The following is a 25,156-nucleotide window of genomic DNA, read 5'->3' as shown; positions in this document are numbered from 1 at the left end:
CTTGCGTGTTAGGCTGTTGCTCTTTGTGCTTCTGGTTCTCTCTTCCAGGATAATGGATGCTGTTTTCTAACCGCAGAAGCTGTCTTGTGAACAAATTCAAGAAGCTTGAGGGGTAAGTGGGCTGGGAAGCTTGATGGCCTTCTGGAATGCTGTACCAGACTTGGTCTGCCCACCTCTTGATTTATTTTGAGAAAAATAAATCTTCATTTGATTCAACCACAGAAGTTGGGTCTGATACTTGAAGCCAGAGGGGATCCTGACTGAGTTTAAATTTTAAAGAAGTCATAGTTCTTTTCGCTCAGAATTGAAAGGCACCATCCTGGATGATTAAAAAAAGGGTCGGACTTTGGAACCCTGCATACCCTCAATTTGAATCTTGGCTTTGCTATTCATTACAGACTAATCTTGACAAGAAATTTAATGGTTTGGGGTCTCCGTTTTCCTATCTGTAAATAGTGGTGCTGGTGTTTGTCTTATGGAATTTTTGTCAGTATTGAAGTGAAGTGAAGTTGCTCAGTCATGTCTGACTCTTTGCGACTGCATGGACTGTAGCCCAACAGGCTTCTCCGTCCATGAGATTTTCCAGGCAAGGGTACTGGAGTGGGTTGCCATTTCCTTCTCCAGAGGATCTTCCTGACCCACTGATCGAACCCGGGTCTCCTGCATTGTAGGCAGACGCTTTACTGTCTGAGCCACCAGGGAAGTTTGTCAGTATTAGAAAATGTTAATAGAAATAATAATGAAACATTTGGCACATAGGTTTTTAATAAATGATGGCAGCTATTACTAAAGAATACCATAATGAGGAGCCTGAAGAAGGGGAGGTAAGTAATTTAACTTTTAGTAGGTTCTCAGTAAACATGGTTTGAACAACTGAATGGTGGGTTAGTTTTATGGCTGTAGCCACTTGCCTCCATCTACTTACCATTCATTCCAAGGCCCATCTGTTTATATTCAGCCCCATCTGCCTACACTGGAATACTCGGAACTCTTATGTTCTCCCAGCTTTGGTTGAAAAAGCAAAAGATGTTCTTATGACAGTTTTATTACCTATAAGCAAAGAGATGAAGCAGATGTGCTCCAGAGTCAGATAAATGTAAATTAGACTCTTCTGTCCTTAACTATGTGATTTTTGTCTTCTGTGAAATGGGAATAATTGGGTGGGTTATGAGAATTACATATGATAATATATGTGAAGCATTAACAGTGGTTTTCCTGGTATACAGTGAACACTGGATTAATGACAGATATTGTTACTATTTTGTTAAACAGTTCTTGGCCTTGGTACGAGGTCCTCTTGGAGATATAAGGGCAAATAAAACATGGTCTTTACCCTTAAGGATATTCATATAGAGAAGATAGGGGAAGAAATGGAATGATCTTCCTTACACATAACCATAATGAAAAACAGATTTAGAAAGCTACTTAGCTGTTAGAAAGTTGGGGGAAAATTTACGGATTTAAACAAATGGTTATTATATGTATTTTAAGGAAAAAAGTCACCAAGCATGCATATAAAAGTTATATTTGTCAGTGGAGGAAAAAGTTGCTAAATGGAGTGATTTGTGGGGGATAGGATGAAGATGATGGGAAAGATGAGGGGCCTTTGATTTTTTTATGTCTGTTTTACAGCCTCATGAATTACTCTTGAAATATAAAGAGTATTAAAGTTTAAAGAATCAGTTTGTGGGGCTTCTTGGAGGTAAGTGGTAGAAGATGGTGCTATGAAATAGTAAAGGATTGGGTTTAGAGGGGTCCTACTAGAGAAGGTGGGATTTGAATGGGATGAGTAGGAAATGTTGAGACACTGGGGGGACATGAACATCCTTGGGTTTGGAACAAAATGTAGAATATAGTTTTAGAGAAAGATAGGAAGATCAGTATTGTTAATAGAGGTAAGATATTCTAAAGCCAGATCTTAGAGGGATTTAAAAAAGAGTGACAAGACTATGCTTTAAAATGAGTTGTGGGTTTTTTTTGTAAGGTAGGGAGGCATCTAAGAACTATTATTATTTTATAAAAATGACTCTTGAAATAATATGTTGAATGTTAGGAGGGGTATATGTGGTGAACGGAGTGAGGACAGATAGAACAACTTTAATCAAGAAAGGCACACTGCAAAAGTTGAATTTAAATGGGAAATATGATGAATTCAGATTTAAGCATCTGAAAAAGAAGATTTAAACATCTAGAGTTTGCAATTCTTCGTGACCCATGATAACTTACCTTCATTTTCTCATTGTCTAAATGGGTTAAATCATAGAACCTGTCTCATTAGGTTTTTAGGAGAACAACAACAACAGTATTAATAATAGCTAATGCCTACTAGGTGTGTACTAAGCACTGTTCTAACTGTCTGACATATTTCAACTTAGATTTAATCCCTACATCATCCCTAAGAAAAGGTACTGTTCTTATTCTTACAAATGAGAAATCTGAGGCACAGAGAGACTAAGTGAATTTCCCAAGGTCACACAGATTGTGTGTTGGACAGGGATTTAAATGCAGGTAGATACAGTCTCCGGGGTCAGTAACCTCAACCACTTCATACTACTGCCTCTGGCTTAGTTCTGTACTTGACATGTTAAAAGCTGCTTAGAATTGTTAGTTATTCACTCTATTCACATCATGATGTTAAGCACGAATTTAGACATTAAGGTTTGGAGTGTAGGCAAAACTCTCGAGTGATAGACCATCTCTGTAGGGTTGTTACCTAAAGAGTAAGAGCGTGTGAACTTGCTGAAGAAGAGAATGTAGAATAAAAAGAGAAGAAGATGCACAACCCACAGGGAACTCTTGACATGTAGACATGGTCAGGCCAAAGAAAAGAAGTTATTAAAGGTGACTGAGCAAGAATAACCAGGGAGGTTGGAAGGGAAGAGGTTGCTGGTGGCAAGGGAATGAAGCATGCCCAGCACAAGTGGACCATCCCCTCCATCCAGTGCTGCAGACCTCTTACAGGACGAGTCTGAGAAATGGCCCCGAGTCCAGCTGCCCTCATCGGTGGGCTAGGAGAGCAGTTTCAGCACAGTAGCCATGGAACCCAGAGTACAGAAGATTGAGGAAGACATGGGAGGTGATGACCCCGAGGCTGTCCTGTTAGCCCAGCCTTTCAAGGAATTGAACAGAGAGAGACGTGCTCTGACAGTGTGGGTTTGATGATGGTCCAGGCAGAAAGGGTAATATGAAAGCAGCAAACAAGAAGAGGAAAGGAAAGGGGTAGATTGAAATTAGGTAGAGAATGCAGGTTAGCTTTGAAATCTGTAAAAATGCTTCTTCAGATAGAATGAAAGAAAGGATGCGGGAAATTGAGGAAAGAAATGTGATTGAAAGAGATAAGAGCTGAGTGAGTTCACCGCAGGCAGTCTGCCTTTTTTTTTTTCCCCCCAGTCTAATAGGAGGCCGTGAGAGGAAATTCATAGACAAGTAACTCAGGCTCCCCAGAGCTCTCAGGATTATTGAGACAGAGGAAACATTTGAAAGAATGACAGAAGTCTCTCATCTAACCAATGCAAGCTGACACATTTGCCAGGATGTATCTCCAGGCAGGAAATTAATTTATTGAAGTGGAAAGTAGTGGTACAAAAAAAGAAGAGGGGAATGAAATGAGACAAAGGGATACCTGGCTGTATGTAAAGATGGAATTTTTAGACACCAGACTAAATGGTTCACAGAACAACTTCCCAGGGGAAATCTGAGCTCTGAGTGATGGGGAAGCAGCCTGGGTCTGGGACCACAGGCTGGGTTTGGTTAACACTGAACCACAGAGCACCAGGGAGTACTCTGAAAGAGGCAGGTGTCCAGCAGAGAGACCTCTGCATCATTACGTGCTCTGGTTTAACTGGCTCTGTGCATCTTCGTTCGATAGGGGGAGAGAGGGGTCTGCCCAGCCCGCCCATCCCGGGACCCTTCCCCAGAGTGTTGGAAGTTAGAGATGACATAGGAAAGATGAAGATGCCAATGTTGATTGCCTTTAGAACGTAACTAAAGTGTAAACTGAATGCAAGAGGTCATGAGAGGAACTCAGAAAGATCTTTGGCTGAAAGACATTGGGTTGCAGTGTTTTAGCAGATTTTTTGTTGCAATGATGTGAGTGGTATGAGAAAAGGACTGAAGCAATCTAATAGTTAAGAGTGTGGGACTAAAACTCAGCACCACTCCCATCAGCCCATAGGTGAGTTCTTTGGAGGTTGCTTTGACTGATGTCAGTGTAAATGTATCCAAGTGTGGGCAGCACATTTAGATCTGGGCATAATGTTCTTGAGTTCAGTGATTCTCAGTGGAGCCAGCTACATACTTTGTGGAGCCCAGTGTATGATGAAAATGTTTGACCCTCTTGTTCAAAAAGCAGGAAAAAGTGCTGTAAAAGGTACTAATAGGAAAAGCTTTTCTTTTTCTTCCGTAGTTTCTCTTTACTAGTCATGGTGTTTATTTGCTTTAATGTTATTCTGAATGAAGTGAAAATAAAAATCGTCAGTGTGAATTTTATTGTTCATCTTTTTATTATGCAATGCCAGTGTGAAATGCAAATATAAGAGCATTTAACAACTATGAAGAATTACTGAAATCACGTTTCGTAGTGTTTCGTGGCTTGTAACTGCATTTGTATATTCTTTTTATCAGAACAGAGGAAACCCTGCACAAACCTGGCTACTGTTATTTCACATCTCAATTTGCACAGTCTATTAGTCTTGGCTTATGGAAGGAAAGACTGAAAGGAAAAAGAACCATGGAGTTTCTCTGTCTTTCCTTCTCCTGTGCTGTCATTGTCAGCTCAAGTGGTTGGTTAATGCAGGGGAGTGGCAGGAGTAAGCGAGGATATGAAAGGAGTGTTTGGTTGTTTTTGTTTCTTAGAAACATGCTGCCTCGTTTCTGCATGTGCAGCGGATTCTGGATTGAAAGGAAAGCATGGCCTCTTGTGGCTGTCAGCACCCACCCACCTGCTCACTCAGTTGTTGTAGCACATTTACCTTGAACTCGCTTTGAGTCCTGCTGAACTGGATGCGTCGTGAGCCTGCCAAAGTTCTGTGCTTATGGGGCCTTGCAAACACTGTGTATGAATCGGGCGGCAAGGAATGGTGGCCACTCTTATTAAACAGATCCCCTCTGCTTACATGCACGCTCCATTGTGCCATCTGACCTTGTTTATAGAACACAAGTTTAAATTATGAGGCATTTTGACCTCATTTATGAAAAGAAATTCAAAGTTTAAATTATTAGGAATCTTGATGGTGACAGCAGAGTGTTAAACCAGATATGGGGTCTTTTTGAGCACGGGGTTCTGTATGTGACTACAGGTTACAAGTTCATGAGGATTGCCCTGGTTCTGGGAAGTTAAAGAACTCAGTTTTAAGCTCAAGCTACCCTCTGATCTTGAAGTCTCAGCTTCATTATCAAAGTTTACAATGGGTCAGGTTTGTGTGGAGTGTCCTAGGGACCCTTCTCCTGGCATCAGCCCTGTCATTTTTGCCTTTCAAGTGTTTTCTGAATGACTTTTCCTTCTACCAGTGCCTTCGTTTACATCCTCATCATCTCTGATACAGACTGTGCAGTTAGTCTCTTGCCTATATTCTGCACCTTGTGGCTAGAAAGATCTTCCAAATAAACCTTTAGTACAAGGCCTGCCTGGTCCTTTCTCTGATCTCCTGTGGGCTCAGCCTTACAGCAGAATTCTCAGACTCGTTGGTCTGGGATGGAGACTGCCTACAGACAGGTATGGTTTGAAATACACAGTATTTTAAGAAATTTGCGCCAGTACTTAATTTTTTTGGTAACTTCACCAATGGAAATTTACGTTTAACAAAGAGAAGATCTGGCTGCTCTGGGCTCCAGTTTTCAAACAGGAGGACCACTTGTGGACTTGAGGAGGAAGATTGACTTAAAAAATATATATATATTTATTTGGCTGCGCTGGGTCTCAGTTGCGGCACGTGGGACCTTCATTGTAGCTTATGGACTCTCTAGTCGTGGGGCGTGGGCTCCAGAGGGTGCAGGCCCTGTAGTTATGCTGCACAGGCTTAGTTACCCCATGATGTATGGGGCTCTTAGTATCACAACCAAGGACTGAACCCACATCCCTGCATTGCAAGGAGGATTCTTAACCACCAGGGACGTCCCAAGATTGACTCTTTATTCTGGCAAAGCCTTCACTTTCATGGATCTAGAGCATGCATTTGCCTGTTCTCAAGGAATGCTGTGAAGGAATTAGAATGCTGATTTTTTAACTTGAGAAATTAAGTTCTCCAACCTCATAGTGTAATTTGGGTGTATGCTTTGTAGCAGCCCTTGTTTCCTTTTTTGTTTTGTTTTGTATTTTAGCTCTTGATTGCTTTTTTAGGAGAAATACTTCCCTAGTGTCACCACTGTGTCACTGTGGTGTCACTGTGTCACTTGTGATCTCATCTGATCTCGATTCTTTCTCTAAGCTTCTCTCCTGTGCTCACACCCAGGCTCTGCCCCCCTGGCATGCTTTAAGTTTGCTCAGCTCTTCTACTTTTCCTACTGTTTGTCCTTGCTTAAACCCTCCTCTAGGCCCCCTTAAAGCAGTTCATCAGGATACCCTTGCTGAGAGCCTCAGTCTGAGCTCAGCCTACAAACTCTTGCTGGAAGCAGGTAATAAAATCTTTAGAATTATAAATGCTAAAGGTAATGGCAACCCACTCTAGTATTCTTGCCTGGAGAAACCCATGGACAGAGGAGCTGGTGGACTACAGTCCATAGGGTCACAAAGAGTCAGACACAGCTGAAGTGACTTAGCACTAAGTGGACAGTGAGGTCAAGTTGCTTGTGAGGTTCCTCCCAGCCCAGTGATTTTGAGAAGCCATAATTCTTCCAGTGCTTGTACCTATATGTTACTGTGCGTTTGGTTATCTAGTTGTTTTTTGAACTTGTGCTTTGTGATAGGAACTTTGCTTATGTCATCTCACTTAAATTATGAGTGTGGCACTAGCATTATCTTCCTCTTACTGATGAAGAAACTGAGTTTCCTCCAAAACTGGTGCTCCAAATGGCTGATCTCTAGTTATATCTTATTTCTTCAAATAGATTATATACTTGTTGAAGGCCATGACTCTGCCTTTGTTGCCAGGCCCTGCTACTCAGTCAGGAATCAGTAAATGTTTCAGTGATGAGAGTAATGATTTTTTTGGCTAGTGTGCGTTGAGGCCTAGACAAGCCTCCATGGGAATGCCCAGGAGACTTGAGTAGTATCTTATACTCTAAGATAGACCTTCTACTATGCACAAAGACAGGATAGGGTTTTGATCTTGGGCTGTGGATTTAGATGGACCTATGTCTGTGTCTCAGTTTCTTCATTTGTAAAATGGGGTCAATAATAGTATTTTGTAGCAGTGGTTTTAAACTGGGGTGATTTGGGCCTGTAGGAGTCATTTGGCAATGTCAGAAAACACTTCTTGTGTTACAGCTGGGGGTAGAGGCAAGATTGGCTTTTAGTAAGTAAAATCCAAAGATGATGCTAAACATCCCTGCAATGCATGGGTGCTTCTCCCCCCATCAGCAACAGAGAAGTACCCGGCCCCAAATGTCAGTAGGGCCTAGGATGAGAGACCCTTCCTTGTAGGTTCCTGAAGATGAAACAAGATAATGAATGTGATGTTTGGCATAGTTAACTGTAACTCTAAGAAAACCATCTCAAAGACTGAGAAACCAGCTTTTGTGGGTGGGGGGCAAACCCTAAAACACTTCACTTCAGAACATCTGTGATTCTTGCCTTATGCTAAGGATTTCACGCTTTCCTGTTTAGAAGTGACAGACTCACTGGAGATTGTGTGTGTTACACTGTGTACTAACATGAGCTGGCATGGATTTATCAAGGCCGTAAAAACAATTATTAATTTTTAGGGTGTTCCTGGTAAACTTCCTGCTTGCTTGACTAGAGATAATTTTGGTGTGTGAGTTTAAATTCTCTCTGATGGAAAATGTTTTGATTAGTGAATTTCCAAACTATGTTTTGATAAGTGGGACATGAGAAGTTTTTGTTTTCACATCAAGAAGCCTGTTGTTTTCATAACCCTAAGTTTAAAATGAAGCCGCTTTCTCCCTGTTTGCTGCCTTACCTGCTTGCTGCACAGTTTTGGCATTTGTAGGAGTGGCTTGAAGAACTGTTGGATTTCTATCTATTGTTTCTTTTTTTTTTAATTTGAAGTTGAGACTATTCTTTAATATTTTTATAGTTACAAAAATAATATATGCACCTTCTAGAAGATTTGAATGATATGGAACAAAACGTAAAGAAGATACAGTTAAAAAAAATCGTCCTCAGTCTTCTGCCACACAAAAATGCAGCTACTCTTGCTGTGTTTCCTTCCTTTTTCTCCATTCATATATATTTTTTCATATTTGAAGTATTCTGAATGTGTATTTTGGGTCCTGTTTTTACTTACATTGTTTTTGTTTATTTAATTTTATTAAAAAAATTTTCCATTGTACTGCTCAGCTTATGGGTTCTTAGTTCCCCGACCAGGAAATGAACCCTGAGCCCACGGCAGTGAAAGCACTGAGTCCTAATCACTGGACCGCCAAGGGATTCCTCTTAATGTTGTTTTATTTGCATGTTCTCACTCGACTACAGTACCTCTAAATGTTATTTCTAAGGATTGTAATATCTTCCATCTCTGGGTGTTTCATGGTTTATTTAACCCTATCACAGCACACACAGCCTGTTTTCAGTGTTTGCTGAGCATCTTTCTCAGCAGTCAGCATTTTCTGCATTTCAGATCCTTCCCATCTTTACAAGAGATGACAAGAACCAGCATCAAGGGTGTGGGTCACTGCATGGATGTCTTGGCCCATGTTTATATCAATTACCAAATAATAGCAGAGTGGTATTCTCATTTTAATAGCGTTTGTTAACTTTCTAGGAGAAAAGATGTTTTCTTTTTCATTTGTTTGATATTTGTGAAGTCAACCATGTATATGACTGTTGGCTGTATTTCCGGTTTAACTGTTCATATACTTTCCCAATTTTATCTATTGGGAATTAGAATTATTCTTATTTGTCATGAATTCTATGTATTTCACTTATTAACCCTTTCTGATAGTTACTGCAAATATTTTCACTTAGTTTTTTACCCTAATTTTTATGATAAAAATTTTTTTGTTTTTAGTGATGTAAAAGTTTAAAAATTTTGTGTAGTCAAATCTATTGATTATTGTTTTCCGCCTGGGGTCTTCAACCTTCCTTCACCTCTACTCAGATGAACCCTTTCTGCTTTGAAAGTCACCGTGCTGAGCCATCAGTGTTTAAAATTCTATCCCAAAGTAGATTGCTATTGAGTTTCCTAATGAGGATAAAAGTGCTGAATCTAATATGGACACCCATTGTGTACCATGGAAAACCCTTCACACCAGCATGTGTGTGCATGTGAGTGTGAGAGAGAGGTGGGTGGAGAGGGAGAGAATAAGGAAAATTGATGAGAAAGGATGAGGCTCTTGTTAGGCCCCTGCTCATTTGGTTTTGTTTTAAATTTCCTTTCCCTCAGGATGGGAGTGATCTTGTTGCCGGCAGGGGTGCTCCTAGAGGTTCCCAAATGGCTGAGTGCCAGGGACCAGCAGCTGAGCAAACAGTGTTTGTACCTGGGCACAGAGTTGGCCCACAACAATTTGTTTATTTAGTGCAGAAGAAGGTGGACTGAGCAGAGATGGGCCCCTCCACACCTCACCATCATGTTCCACTCTCTCAGGCTCCAGGCTGTATGCCGCTCGGCCTTGTGGAAGTGGCTCCCTTCCCTGCGGATGGACTCATATGAGCCCTCAGCCCTGCTCATCTGCGGGTCACCAGCTGTATTAGCCGAAGCCTGAAGAGGGAGGTAGTGATAACAGCCAGTGCTCATTTGGTTGTTCTTTCTGCAAAGCCCTTTTACTCGGGCTTTTTAATGTGCTTCTCACCTCAACTTTATGAGGTTAAACACTATTTTCATCTCCATTAACTTGGAGGAAACCACCACTCAATGGAAGCATAATTAAAATCTGGAGCTTCTGACTGCAGAGCTGATCCTCTGATTATGAAACAATTCCTTCATTGTAATTTCTGGGTGTAATTTCTCGGCGATGCCATTGCACAGAGGGTAGCAGCAACTGCTTTAGATCTTCGAGTCAGACATGTGTTGGATGGAATACCAAGAGTCATGTCATAACACTGTGACTTGGTTTTCTCATCTCTAAAGTGGAAACAACAGCGTCTGCCTTGTAGAAATGTTAGATTAAGTGGAGATAGTACGTGCAAGCCACCCAGCACAGCACCTGGCCTTTTTATTGTGGGAGCTCAGATGTAATATTGTTTCCTAGTCTCAAAGCTGAAAATGTTCTTTTTTTGTTTAAAAATTTCAGAATAGCTGGTAAGTCTGCTCAGACTTGTGAAATTTTAGTAAATATTATTTATATTTAAATGTAAGAAACATTTCTTTATCTGCCCTACTTATTTTCCTGTTCAGTAGATTTTCTCTTCTGGTGTGGCTAAGTCACTTACTTCTCTGAAATCCTTGTGCTTGGAGAATTTTGTGATGATCCCCCAGTTTAGAACTATACTCGCAGCCAAAATAAAACATACTTTGTCTATGTGTTTATGTAAAAAGCACAGACAGTTCTTTAGAGGAGCAATAACCCAGGCATTCCTTTACACATAGTTGAGAATTTTGGCATTATTCATGGAGTTGTTACTTGTCCATGAATCGTTAAACATTCAGGTAACAGAGCAGCCTTAAAAAAAGTTACAGAAAATCATAAGAAAAGACAAAGTTATTAAATAAATCAGGAGAAAAGTTGTTAAATAAATCCTTTTTTTTTTCATACCACATAAAAGTTGGGTTAGATCTCATCCTTAGGCTAGACCTTGTGAACCACTTAAAAAAAGAAAAAACTTTGCTAATATTATTGTTACTTCTGCCTAAAGACTTTCAGCATGAGAGCTGTCTTGCCATTTGACTTATGTTGTATGTTTATTCTGACTTTTCCATTTTAATAAATTGAGTCAAGTAATTACAAGAGTTGTTATTGTAGAATTATATTATAACCCAACACAGTTTTATCTTTGGAGTTAAAGATAACACTTTCAGGAATCTTCTTTAGAATATGCCTTGGGTCTTATTTTTTTCTGTCCCCCAAGCCATGGTTGCATTTTCAACAATACATCAACCTAGTATTGGAATAGGGAAAAGTGAATGAGAATGGGGCTTTATTGGATTAATAGCTGATGCTCTTGTTCCTTCTCTGAGAAGTTTAGGTCTGCAGCCAGGTAATTTTCCCATTCCCTGCCCTTGCTTTGGTAGCATTGGAGAGACAAGGATGGGAAAGCATTTTTAAAATTTAATTTATATAAATTCATAAATTAGAATTGTACTTTTATATAATTAATACCATATGTATATACTTTACAGGAAACATGGTTAAAGTTAAGTATCAGTGATTAAGTGAAATTTACATGATTTCTCAGTTCCCTTTTATGTCTCAAGTTAAGGATCAAAGTGAGTGCACTGTTGGCCCAATCTTTTGACTGTTGCAAACTGAGCGCAGTACATTGTAGAACGCCACACCTCATTTTAATGGTCAGTAGGCATTTGTTTTCCTAAAATTCCAGGTCTATTGTTTGATTTCTTAATAATCAGCGAAAGTGGGGGCAGAGGGGTTAGCGTTATTACTGGTGAAGAGAGTAGGTTAAGTCTGGAAGAATAAAATTGGTGCTGACCTGACTACTGATTTACAGGATACAGAGAACTTAAGACGAGGCTTTGTGATCTTGAGATAACAATCCAGTTTAGCCCTGTGTCAGTCACTTCAGCCAAATCTCTGTGGCACCAGCCCTTTGATCAAAGCCTGAGAACCCAGCGAGTTTTACCAGGCGTTTCTTGTTGCTGCTGCTTGGCTTGTGGAGTAGGAAGAGTAATAAGTGCTCATTAGCATGCCCGCCTCTGTAATGCATCCACCTGCAGCACAGATATGCTTGCCTCTGGTCCTGAAACCGTAGCATCCCCACCTGATCTCTTCAGCCCCAGCATTTTTGTACTGCAGAAACAGAATGCCGACTTGGCAAGAGTAGAATCCACCAAGTGCTTCAAATAACGGTTGCAAAACCTATCGACCAGGATAGGAAGGGTTTGCTAGGAAGAATTACTGTGTCTAAGAAATTAGTGAACTGTTCAAAGCTTTTTCTTCTCTTCCCTCCTCTTGTGTATGTGACTGACATGAACCCGGATAGTCAGAGACCCTGAATACTGGTCATCTTATAACTCGATCCCTTATCCTCTTGTCAGCCATACTCCAGAGGCTGTGGTCTGTATCAACAAAGAGTTTGAAGTGTTTGGAGCCACTGAGAGAGAGAGCTTTGATGGTGATTTGTGACCCTGTTCAGGACTCATGTCATCGGTAGCCTTTGTTCCCATGAAATAGAGATGTGTATATGAGGGTGGAGGCTGTAAAGACAGGAGGAGAGAGACAGGTTTGGGGGCTTTGTACATAAGCCTGGAGAAATATGTAGTCATGCTGCAAATTGGCAGAGTTTTATATGAGAGGACCCTGGGACCAAGAATCTGCCAGTCTGATCCCAACATTGATCAGCAGTGTCATCCTGGGCAAGTCACCTGTGGTGGTGGTGGTTTAGTTGCTGAGTCGTGTCTGACTCTTTTGCGACCCCATGGATGGTAGCCTGCCATGCTCCTCTGTCCATGGGATTTCTCAGGCAAGAATACTGGGGTGGTTTGCCATCCCCTCACCACAGAATCTTCCTGACCCAGGCATTGAACCTGCGTCTCATGCCTTGCAGGCAGATGCTTTACTGACTTCCCTGAGCCACCAGGGAAGCCACACATAAGTCACTTAACCAGATATAATGTTGAGATTATAGTAACAGCCCAGCCCTCAATAGGAGGAGTTGTGAGGGTCAGAGGAGACAGTGCTAACAGGCTAGAAACCATGAAGCAGTAGTATGGTTTAAATTTTTTTTTTTTTTTGGCTGAACTGTGTGGCATGCCAGATCTTAGTTTCCCGACCAGGAATCGAACCCTTATCCCCTGCATTGGGAGCGTGGAGTCTTAACTACTGGACCACCAGGAAGTCCCTGCAATAGTTTTAAGCTGAGTGTTTCATAGGGAGTACATTATCTACATTTTTAACATTCTGAATCCACCCCTCTGGTGATAAAATACACTGTGCAGGCTCCTGCTTTTCCTCTGACTTCTGCTCCTGAGATATCTCTAATCTCATCCCTGGACCCTAAGCTGCATTAGAGCCTGGATGACAAGGTAGTTCCTTGAGGTTTTCTGGGAGATAGTGCTATGCCCCCTCGGCAACACAGTAGCAGTAGCTCTTGCTGCCTGCTCAGGCCTGTCTGCCATCTGTTTTCTTGGGGTTACAGTAGAGAGTACAAAGTCATCAGTAATCAAGTCAGCTCTAGGAATTGTTTCTTGTTCCTAAAAGTTTGGAGTTTTGAGGATAAAGTGTTCAGGTCTTACTGTCATACTTACATGTAGGGCCCTTCAGGTAGCTTTAAAGATTTCCTTGGATGTGAGGATATCATGTCTGACATGTGGGGAGGGGTACACTCCAATGGTCAAGGGTGACAACTTCGGCTTGGCACCCCATGCTTTGGCGTCAGTGTCCAGGGTCACATGATGTTGTGATACACAGATCACTCACCTGGTGATGTTTCACCTCCCTGACTTGTGAAGCTGTGATGCTCCTGGGCTATTCAAACTCCTGTCCCTGTTGACCGCATTGGGCTGGTGTTCAGAAAGCGGCCTGAGCTGGTTATGAAAAATGTATAATTTTTGAACAGAATCACAGGTAGTTTTCAGAGACTGTTCAGCCTTCACAGGACATCTGAGAGAAAATGTCTCTCTGGGACCTGTAACTTCCTTGGCATGATTTAAGAAATGACTTTCTACACTTAGAAAGCAGCTTGTCTTTGGCTGGAAGCACACCAGAAGGTGGGTGCTGAAGGAATTTAGGGGCCAGGAAAAGCAGGTGGTAGGATTGGGCAGAGGACACACTGACTGGCAGTGTGGGAATGACTGAAGCCCTGAGCGCCCTTATGGGGAGCTCTGGTGCTGGGGGAGCCTCCCCAGTTGTCTTCAGTTGAGGCGAAGGGCTGGACCTGTGTATTCTTGAGTCAGCCAATGGTTGGCAGCTGGCTGCCCCTTCCAGGGTCATTACCTGAGGACCTTCTCTGTGAGCCAGCAGCAGCCAGGGATGGGTACACTTGCCCTAAAAGTGAAATCTGGCTGGAGCACAGTAGTGACCACTACCCTGTCCCAAAGAATCTAACCAACCCTTTAAGAGAGAAATCAACAAAATACGTAGCACCAGATTTCCAGTGGTATGGTAAGTCCTTTTATCTGCAAGTTAGAAAGTTTGATCCCTTAGCAAAACTGAAGGAAGAGGTCATACCCCTTTGTTACTGATAAATCAAACAGATCTCTAGCCTCTCCGAAGTCTGAGACACTTGGATAATATTTATACCTGGTTACGGTGCCAGGGCCAGCTTCTGTACTTGTGAAATGGCTGACCCGCAATTGAGTAATTTTTCCCAAGTGTGAATTATTTTGCATGTTTGGAATATTAATTGCAGTTGTTTCTAGGATCTTTAATTCATGGTGAATTTATAGGATCGGTGGGTTACCACCGCAAAAAGCAAGTAAGGCACGCAGACTGTGAAAATCAGAACATTCCAGGCGACCCTTGGGATGGAGGGTAGACATGGGAGAGCTTCTGTTGAAATTACCTGATACAGCACTTTAGTCGTGGCTGAGGATAATGATTTAGGAGTCACGTTGCCAAAGGATAAGTTAATGTGCTTTGAAAAAATGAATCAGTTTTCTGGCATTTCCAAAAGCCAGTTGTGCTCAGCAAGCGTCTGAGACTGTCTGGCATGGCTTGTGGTGTGAGTGGGATGAGTAAACAAGGCCAGAGTCAGTCAGTCATAATGTCTTTCCAGCTGCAGATCAAGTCATCTGCAAAACTGAACACTGCGTTTTCTTTTAGTGAGTGAAGGTGGTGGTGGGTTCTGCCCTCTCATCATCTCAGTAGTTTGGGTATGTGTGGATGATCTGGGCCTGGCACCAGCAGAAGTGGTAGAATTTGTGTATCCTGACCCATGGACCTTACTTCCAGTGAATCCAGTTCTAGAGTAGCCCTTGTATTCTTTACTTCAGTCTGCATTATCACCTGTGCTGTGCTAAGTCACTTCAGTCATGTCTGACTCTGTGCAACCCTGTGGACTGTAGCTTGCCAGAGTTCTGGAGTAGCCCTTGTATTCTTTACTTCCATTCTGGAGTAGCCCTTGTATTCTTTACTTCAATCTGCATTATCACCTGTGCTGGGCTAAGTCACTTCAGTCATGTCTGACTCTGTGCAACCCTGTGGACTGTAGCTTGCCAGACTTCCTTGTCCATGGCATTCTCCAGGCAAGAATACTAGGGTGGGTTGCCCTGCTCTCCTCCAGGGGAATCTTCCTGACCCAGGGATCAAACCCATGTCTCTTAAGTCTCCTGCATTGGTAGGCGGGTTCTTTACCACTGTTGCCATCTGGGAGGCTCAATATTATCACCTGGGAACTCTGTAATGACTAGTCATGGGAAATGTTACCAGCCTGTTTCCATTATGGATGGAGTGGAGAAAGAAATAGGTCAACATCCCTTACTCAGAAACTGAGCAATTCAGCTGCCTTGGCCTTAGCTTCTGTATTAAAAACACACATCTCTGAACCTCTTGGAGGAAGGCAATGAGTCGATTGCTGCGTGATTTACTGTCTGGCTAACTTTATTGCGTAGAAATGGTAGATGACATGAGAAGGAAATTAATGCAACATAGCTTTCCAGGTGGCTCAAGTGGTAAAAGAATCCACCTGCCAGTGAAGGAGATGCAAGCAGGAGATGGAGGTTTGATCCCTGGGTTGGCAAGAGCCCCTGGAGGAGGAAATGGCAACCCACTCCAGGATTCTTGCCTGGAGAATTTCATGGACAGAGGAACCTGGTGCACGATGGTCCATAGCGTCACACACAGTTGGACACGACTTAGCGACTGAGCACGCACACAGTGGTCTCTGTAGAGGAAGGGCTGAAGGAGAGATTGTGGAACATGGGCACTTGAGGTATATCTTCCTGAAACCTCCAATTGGAATGATCTTTCCCCCTGTGATCCTTGGTGTGGAGATTTGATAGTGCGAGGAGCACACATCCTACTTGGGGCCAAGGAAAGTTATATGTCTTCCTCTGGCTTCTCCATTTTTCTAAACATGCCTGCACATGTGCCTTTATCATCAACTTTCTGGAAAGTTCAGAAGAGGAATCTCCAGCTGTGGCTTTTCATTGTGACTCACGTCTGCAAAGGGTGAATAAAGAAGAGTTTCTTGACCAAGAAGTGCAGTCCTGCTGAGAGAGAAATAATTGCTGTTTGGAGAGAAACTCTCAAAGAACCCAAAGTTTAAAAAAACAGAAAAGAGGACTTCCCTGGTGGCACAGTGGATAAGAATCTGCCTGTCGGTGCAGGGACACAGGTTCGATCCCTGGTCCGGGAGAATTCCACTTACTGAGGAGCAACGAAGCCTGTGCGCCACAACTGCTAAGCCCAAACTCGGGCGCACGTGCCACAAATACTGAAGCCCGTGTACCTAGAGCCTGTGCTCTGCGACAAGAGGAGCCACCGCAGTGAGAAGCCTGCACACCACAAGGAAGAGTAGCCCCTGCTCGCCACAACTGGAGGAAGCCCACATGTAGCAACAAAGACCCAGTGCAACCAAAAATAATAATAAATAAAACTTAAAAAGAGAGAGAAAAAAGAGAAAGATAGAGGAAGCCTATTGAAGAAAGGAAGGACCAGAGGTGAGCTACAGGGTGCTGCTTGGGGCTATGGGAAATAAATCTCAAACAAGTGAAATGGAAAAAGTCAAATGTAAAACATTGTCTGTTAGGGCTGGCTAGAGTCCAGGGCAGAGGCAGCACCACTGGGCTTGGAAACCCACTGAAACTCATTCCACGCAGAACTGCCCCACTCATCTACCCCATCTGCCTCCATCCACCTGGAGCAGGAGGTCTGACATGTTCCTGGGAAGGATACTCTCGGGCTGTTTTGAAGTGAGACCTTTGGGAGAGTCTTGCTTCCTTCTGCAGCCGATGTTCATAACCTCCTCCAGAGAAGGTGTGGTGGTTGAGGACGCAGGCTTGGGGACCAGGCAGATTTCTGCCGCTTATTAAGTTGTGACTTAAACACTGGGCCTCAGAAAGCAGGAATGCTGATGAAGTCAGTTATGTTTCATAGAGTTATTGTGAAGAGTTTAGTGGAGCTTAATGAAGTAAGTGCTCCAAACTATGTAACTGTTATTACTGAAAGAATTATAACTGGATTTGGAAAAAGCACCTCCCTGAAATCTCTGTCCCTACCATACGAACTTTGAACCTGACCTTGGCATCTGCAGGGATTTAAACACTAGCAGAGGCCCTGCGTGGAGCTGGACAGTAATCCAAGGCCCTGGGCGGGTTGTTGAAAGCTTCTGCATGTCCTTGCACAGGGTTCTGGGTGTCCATCCATGGCCCTTCCTGAGGGCTCTTGTTCTTAAAGCCCCTGACCTTTTCTGTAGGCAGTTCCAGCAGGGACATCCAAACACATTAGTTTGGAATGGGTCTGGGTCCTATTTTTAAATTTCCATGGATAATGGGTTGTTCCATTAAATATACGTAAATATTGATTCACCACCTAAACATTTCCTATGTACAGGGCACTGAACCCATAAAGGTGCAGAGCAAAATGTATGTCAGGACTGCCTGTTATATGTTAAGAGGTTGCATGATTATGTTATTTGTGCCTTACTGCAACCCTAAGAGAGGAAGGTAATATCAGTAGTTTTGCAGAGATTAAATAACTTGCTTAAGATTGGAGATAATGCCCGCTTTCACTGCATGTAAGACACATTTCAGTTTCAGTGAGGTTAAAATGGGAAAAAGTATATGTTTTTAACTAATGAAATGTAGTAAATAGCAGAGTCTGGATGCTACCCGATTCCTGTCTAATTTCAAATCTTGTGGATTTTTTTTTTCCCCATCAGAGGTAAAAACTTGTCTTATCTGACTGGTAAAGATTTAAAGAAGCACAGAGAAGACAACTAATGTGTTAGTTAGGACTTACAAGGGCAGCAGTACCGTGAGAGTTGGTGTTTATTGACTACTTAGGATGTTGCAATGCTTTTCTGTGCTATAATTCACAAGAGCACTTTAATCTTTACAATCACTTTGAGGTGGATACTGTTACATTCTTTTTTATAAACAAGGAAACTGAGATAAGTACTCTCATCCCCATTTTCACATGAGAAAACTGACCGAGAAAACTTCCTGAGGTCACATACCTCACACTAAAGGTGAATTCTGTAACGTGGTCGTTAAAAGTTCAGATTTATTTACAATCATGACAGATCTGACTAAGGTTCCAGAAGAGTGTGATCTGACGGAGGAGTGCTCATTATCCTCTGGGAACACTTACCCCAGCCCTGGGTCAGGAAGAATTCTCAAGGGTGTGGCACCTCAGCCAGGATGGGAATGTCTATCTCTCCATTCGCTGCCACAGTGATGCCAAAAATAATCGTGGTTCCCCTAGGTTACAGACCTCAGCCAGTCCCATTTTTCCAAACCTGGCATCAACTAGAAGGAACTGACTTTATTTATAATTTATATCCTCTCCATGTCCAAAGAGCAAGTGACGTAGTTTAAAAGGAACACTGTAAATTAGGAAGTTGTTTGCAAACTAGAAGACTGGCTGCATGGAAGTTCTTGGAGTTCCCCAAATAGGAAAATAAAACCAAAACATTTGATGACATTGTGTAATTTAAGTTACCTGCAGATGACCGGCCAAGTCATCATTTGATAGCTTTCATGTTGAGTCCTGCCTTTTCAGGCCCCGGGAGAACCCTGTCTGTGCTTACCCACCACCAACTGACCAAAGTCTCTGAAGCAACTCAACTAGTACTTGGCTTTTCATTTTTCTCCTATTTTTTTTTTTTTATGGAATTAGTGGTTTTTATCTCAAGTTGATGTGTTGCTAAAGAATGTGAAGATTGTGTGCCAAGCTGCCATCTAGAAATAAAGCAGAATATATTTAAATGGATAGATTTTTCTGTCATTTAAAAATAAATTTTGACAGATTCCAGTGCATAAGTAGACAGATATTTAAAGACATTGAAAGTGCCTGTAGAACATGGAGTCCTGAATTCTGATTAGCAAACTGTATTCCAGGTTTGTTTTTTCTCCTCAAGAACCGCGGACCCCTAGTTTCCTTATCTTTAAAACAAGGGAGGTACGTTAGACATCCCCAAACTTTTCAGGCTCTAAAACCTTTTGGTTCAAACATTTCTAATAAGTTCTAACATGGCTTTTGTTTTGATTCACCAGCATGCCTGCCTAAAGCCAATGTTGAGTTTGTTCCTTTGTGAATTGTATTGTCAGTGAATTGAAACGGGTAGTATGTTTTTAATTCTGATCACCTGTAGACTGCCTTTCAAAGGGAAAGTGTTGTGGACATTTTTCTTCCACATCTTTTGAATAGAGCGACTCATTGTTAATGAAGAGAATTGAGCTGCAGTAGGTTTGGGGGGCGGTCAAGATGCTCCTTTGCTGCAGTAATCCCTGACAGTTGCCCCCAGAGCCAGTGTCTCGCTGGGCTGCCTTGAACTGCGGTCAGGAACACTGATGCTGTGGGTCGGCTTCGAGGAGGGGCAGGAACGGAGAACAACTGTTTGGGTAGCTTTGCCTGAGGTCCAGCTGGGCAGTGGCGCCTGGAAGTCAGGATGATGGTGCTGAGGTTGGAGAGGAAAATGCATTCATATTCAGCTCACTGGACCAGAGTGTGATTCCAAGTCCATGTCTCACTGGGGAAAGGTTCTTCTCCTTTCCTCCGGTTCAAGGCTGTTTGGTAACACTGAGCATACTGTGGCATGACCCTGGTCACTGCCCTGGGTGGGGGCAGCGCAGAGGGCAATTGAAAATAGAGATGAACTCAGGCGATGCGTCTTCACATTGGTGACTGACAAGTGTGATGGCTCCTGCGGGCCCTCAACAATGCTGCCTCTATCATGGCTTAGCCCAGCTGGGTTGGGGATTGTGCTCACCAGGGCGCTGTTTGAATGCTGTTTTGTGCCCTGCTGTGTTGCGTTTTCCTGTGCCCTTCCTGGCTTACAGATAGCATGCCCCTACTGCTCTCTTAGCTGTCCGGAGGCTGGAGGCCTTTAGCTGCCCTGCTGGATAACCAGCCCATCTGCCATGTACAAGCAGACTTCATAAATTGCCCTGCAGAAGCCAAAGCACCTGGCATATTATGGGACATGTTGCACAGTGTGTGATGGGAAAGTCCCCGTGCTTGGTGAATTCTCAGTCAGCAGCCTTACATATTATATGGCTGACTCTCTAGGGATCATGATTACCTATCGATTGGTGATCTGTGAGTTGAATAGAAAAAAATTCTTGTCTGCAGAGTTTATCTGCAATGATGTGATGAAATAAAAGATCCTTAAGAATGCTCCTTGATCACTTTGGGCCTTATACACAGGGACTCAGCATGCACTGGGGGAGCCATTCACATCACTTACGTCCCTCATCCGATTTCCTTAGTAATTCTGCGTATTTTTGAGACCATTTTCGAGTGTCCTCTGTTAGAAGAGGGAGATGGAACTGGCTGTGTGTGCTCAGTCACTCAGTCGTGTCCGACTCTTTGCAACCCCATGAACTGTAGCCGCCAGGCTCCTCTGTCCATGGAAATTTTCAGGCAAGAATACTGGAACGCGTTCCCATGCCCTCCTCCAGGGGATCCTCCAGACCCAGGGATCAAACCCGTGTCTCTTGCATCTCCTGCATTGGCAGGCGGATTCTTTCCCTCTGCACTACCTGGGAAGCCAACATCAAATGGTTCTGATCTCTGGTGGCCTCCGCCTGCAGCTGTTTGAAGCAGAGTTACAGTTCCCACCCAGAGACTGAGGTTGGGCTGAGGCAGTGAGAGCACTGAATCTAACCAATAGACCACCAGGGACCAGTGGTCAGTGACAAGGCCCTGGCCCATCACTGTGTAGAAATGAATTTCCACCTAGAGACAGATTGTAGTGAAACAAGTAAAGTGTTTATTAGGAGGAAAATGAGTACAGTAGGTGTGGATAGACACAGGCAGACTCATAGAGTCATGCCCTCTGGTTTGAATCACTTTTAGGGGACGTTTCTTCTGGGTTTCCTTTGGCCAGTCATCTTGCTTCACCCGGTTCTAAGTCCGTATTTGGTATAGCTCGGGGTCCTCCCATGTATGCACATAGCTCTTAGCCAAGATGGATTCTAGCCAAGAGATCTATGGGTAGGTTGACATCACTCACTATGAGGTAACACCCCCTCCCTTTTGACCTCCAGGGAGCCTTCTGTGCATGTGTAGTCAGAAAGATCTCTATAACTTCAAGAATGAGAAGTATGCGGTCTCTGTCTCTTCTTTGGGCAGTGCCCAGCCTCCTCCATCATCCTACTTTTATGGAGTTTCTGATGTTACGGGGTTTCTGTCCACAAGAAACGGTTTAGCCTGGGGCCCTTCTATCTCCTGTCTCAGTTCCTACTGTTTTTCTCTCCTCCAGGTCTCCCAAACTGAATAGCTAGGATGCTTTCTGAATTATATGCATTATTTAAATAACTGGAGAGGCAGTTTATAAGTGCCTTGCTAGGTGCGCTGGATAAACCTGCTGTCTTACAAATGAAGGAGGACACAAAAAGGCCACTGTGGGAAATGCCAGTGTTTCAGTGAAGTTTAACTTGATACCAGGGCTGCTGAACAATCCCCATCTGGTTAACACTGAGTGCTTAGATGTGTGTTATGGTAAATGCGTTAAAACTGGCAACTTGTAGACATTAGCTGGCCATCCTGTGGAGGCTCCGGTTGAGCTCTGGAGATAATGCATAGCCAAGGGAAGACAACACCAGGGACTTCCCTGGTGGTCCAGTGGTTAGGAATCTGTCTGCTAATGCAGGGGACTCAGGTTTGATCCCTGTTTAGGGAAACTAAGATCCCATGTGCCTTGGAGCCACAAAGCCCTTATGCCTCAACTACTGAACCCCTGTACCACAACTAGGGAGTCCTTGTGCCGCAACAAACACTTCCTACATGATACAACAGAGATCCCAAGTTCTACGACTAAGACCCGAAGCAACATTTTTTTTAAAAAGTCAGTGCTGGTGCTGGTGAGAGAGCTCCACACTGGGACCAAGAAAATTGTTTTTAATCAACTATTCCTTACATGTTGCCATTCACCAGTTCTCTCAGCCTGGTGAAGCTGATTGTTCTATTTAAAATGATTGCTTAATGAAAATTTGTATTTTCTTTGGTTTAAAAAAAAAAAAAAAGATGTGCATTAGGAGGAAATGACTTGGAGGTTAGCTCACCACAGTGTTCTTATTCAGCATTTTCACCAGTGTTGGGAATTGTGGTTGAAACATAGCTGGGAGAGACAACTGATGACAGTCAGAATCCAGAAGATAATCTGTACATGACATGGTAAAATGAAGCTGGTAAGATTTTATTTTTTGAGCTGGTAATATTTTAATTAACAGGGTTATATGTCATGTTGTGATTTTACATCTTAAAAAGTTAAAAGTGGTATAACTTGGTTTGACAAGCTTCCTGGGGGTTGTTTTTAAGTGCAAAGATGGTGATGCTATGCTAACAGAAAGTTAAAGGAAGGGGACCTCAGGTTCAGCAGGTTTCATGTCCAGTTTCTTGGAGACAGTGGTCCTTTTGTGCTCCAGGTCAGAGATCCTAGTGCTGGACTCCATACATCCCATTTTAAGAGGAATGTTGCCAAATCGGAAGGTTTGCTGTGGTGGGATATAGAGACAGTGTGACCAGGGGTCTGGAAATTATGTTCTGTTAGGAGTGGTTTGGCGAACTGGGACTTAATGTCCTAGGAAGTTAAGGGAGACAGGGCTGCTATTATAAAACTTGTCTGCTTGCCAAACAGAAGAGGGAATAGGCTTGTATTGTTTGATCCCCAAGGACAGTCCTAAACGGTCAATGAGGCTGGGTGGGGCAGGCAGACTGACTCAGGGAAGGCAGGCCCTTCCAGTTAACTGAGTAAATCTAGCCCTTTAGAGGAGGTGGTAGGATTCATCCAGATGTAATAGAAAACATTCAGGCTTTGAGTGGGAGCCTGAATGTAGATGTTGGCTCAGGTCCCCTCAACAGTAAGGTTCTATGATTTTTGTAAAATGGCCAGCTCCTGGTTCTTTTCCAAAATTATTTTATTTGGAGAGCTAGCATGGTGGAAGAAAGGCATGGTGGAAGAAAGGTATCGCTTTCCTGTGGCACTGGTTATGGAAAGTACAACTGCTTCTTTCTGATGAGAGCTGAAAAAGCTCTGGAAATTTCTCTAAACATGACTTTTCTTGTTTTTTATTTTCTGCAGATCCTGTTAAGACTATATGTTCCTTATTCCTTTCTTTGGTTTTATGTTTCACTTGAATGGGCTAAATAATAGTGATTGTTATATGCAAAAAAATGTTGCTACCGGTTTGTCTGTTTGTTTTCCTTCCTGATGTGAAAGCTAAGCCTTGTTTTCCTCTTTTTGGCAGAAAATTGTGCTTTTCTTTAGAGGAAATCATAAATCAGGGTTGAAGGCAAAAAAAATTTTAACCCAACTTTCCCCCTTTCTCTAAGGAGTGACAGTCACTTGGCTATGATACAGCAGTACAAAACAGAATTAAAGCATTAGAGCCTTTTACCTATTACCAAGCTTGTATTTTCATTGGCTTAAATCCTTTTAAGGAATATTGTTTCGGGGGAAAAAAGCCCCTTTTTTATGTTAATGGTCCTGATTCTTTTATCAAATATATTTACTTTTTTAAGCATGCTGGATACCATTTTACATAATATTATGAATAAGTTAAATCATGGTCTTATGGTTGAAAGAGGCTATGCATTGGAAAGAAATTCCAATTATTCATTTGTCAATGTTATTCTTTCATTCACTGTTTAAAACTTAAATTGTGAGACAAGTTGAATTATGAGAAATGAATACAGAATATTTTGACATTAAGAACTATCCTACTGAAATAAAACTACTTCCTGAGTACATCTGTTGCTTTTGGAGTATATTTTGGTATAATAACATACCAGTTTTGAGTCATCTTGTTGTGGTTGATATGCTGGTTCCAAGATCTGCTTGGAGAAATTAAAAGTTTGATGCAGGTTTTGGTTTTCTACATGCCTAAATGTAAGAATTCTGACATACAGGTGACTTCACTTTCACTTTTTTACTTTCATGCATTGGAGAAGGAAATGGCAACCCACTCCAGTGTTCTTGCCCGGAGAATCCCAGGGATGGAGGAGCCTGGTGGGCTGCTGTCTATGGGGTCACACAGAGTCGGACACAACTGAAGCAACTTAGCTGCAGCAGCAGCATGGCCATTAACATTCATTTCTGTATTTAAATGAAAAAGATACTGAAAGAAAGAGACTTGAGTCTTTATGAAGTTTTCCATTCTTTACCAGTGATAACATTATCATAGAATGAAAACCCTGTTTGGGGATATCCTCGCACAGAGGCTGTCATAGTAATACCCTTAATTGATAAAAGGCTAGGTGCTGTGGGCTTAGCTTACATTACTAGTTATACAGATTTGTGAAAGCTTTGATTTGAGGTTAAGTTTACAGGAGGTTGGGAAGATCCCCTGGAGAAGGAAATGGCAACCCACTCCAGTATTCTTGCCTGGAGAATCCCATGGATGGAGGAGCCCGGTGGGCTACAGTCCATGGGGTCGCAGAGTCGGACACGACTGAGCGACTTCACTTCACTTACAGGAGGTAGGAATGCAAAATGGAATGTCATGTTTATTGTTTCTTTCTCCTGAGACTCTGGAATGTTGTCCGCAATAGGACTGTTGTCATTTACTGAAGAAACAGGAAATGTCTGTTGTGCTTTGCTGTTGGCAGTCTGGATTTGTCTTGATTCAGAAGAGTTTTCTTCTTGTAGGCTGCTTTCAGGTAAACTCAGCCCTGACGTCCACCACTGACCAGGAGAAGGCACGTTGGAAGAATGGCTCGCAGAATTGCTCATAAATCATCTAACTTCTCACTTGGAATTATTGGAGGCTAATAAATTAATCTACATAGGTCTGCAGTTCTAAGATTATTTTACATTTGCTCA

The 25,156-nt window shown here is 42.6% G+C and overlaps 1 protein-coding gene across 36 annotated transcripts in view; it reads left to right on the top strand.

Moving 5' to 3' along the window:
* PPFIBP1 (PPFIA binding protein 1) overlaps positions 1-25,156 on the top strand; it is a 206,946-nt gene that overhangs the window by 5,803 nt on the left and 175,987 nt on the right. For 8 of the 36 annotated variants that reach the window (XM_060413263.1, XM_060413288.1, XM_060413284.1 and 5 more), the window contains exon 2: positions 49-112. The exons of 26 other annotated variants lie outside the window; for them this stretch is intronic. The gene's annotated coding sequence lies outside the window, so the exon portion shown is untranslated. Of the gene's footprint in view, positions 1-48; positions 22,524-25,156 lie in introns of all 36 variants that reach the window. 2 more of the 36 variants (XM_060413287.1, XM_060413283.1) reach the window with 2 other exon arrangements.

The sequence above is a fragment of the Ovis aries genome, chromosome 3 (assembly GCF_016772045.2).
Source record: "Ovis aries strain OAR_USU_Benz2616 breed Rambouillet chromosome 3, ARS-UI_Ramb_v3.0, whole genome shotgun sequence".
Taxonomy (NCBI): Eukaryota; Metazoa; Chordata; class Mammalia; order Artiodactyla; family Bovidae; genus Ovis; species Ovis aries.
Note: the sequence above shows the minus strand (reverse complement) of the source record. Positions and strands in the feature narration are given on the sequence as shown.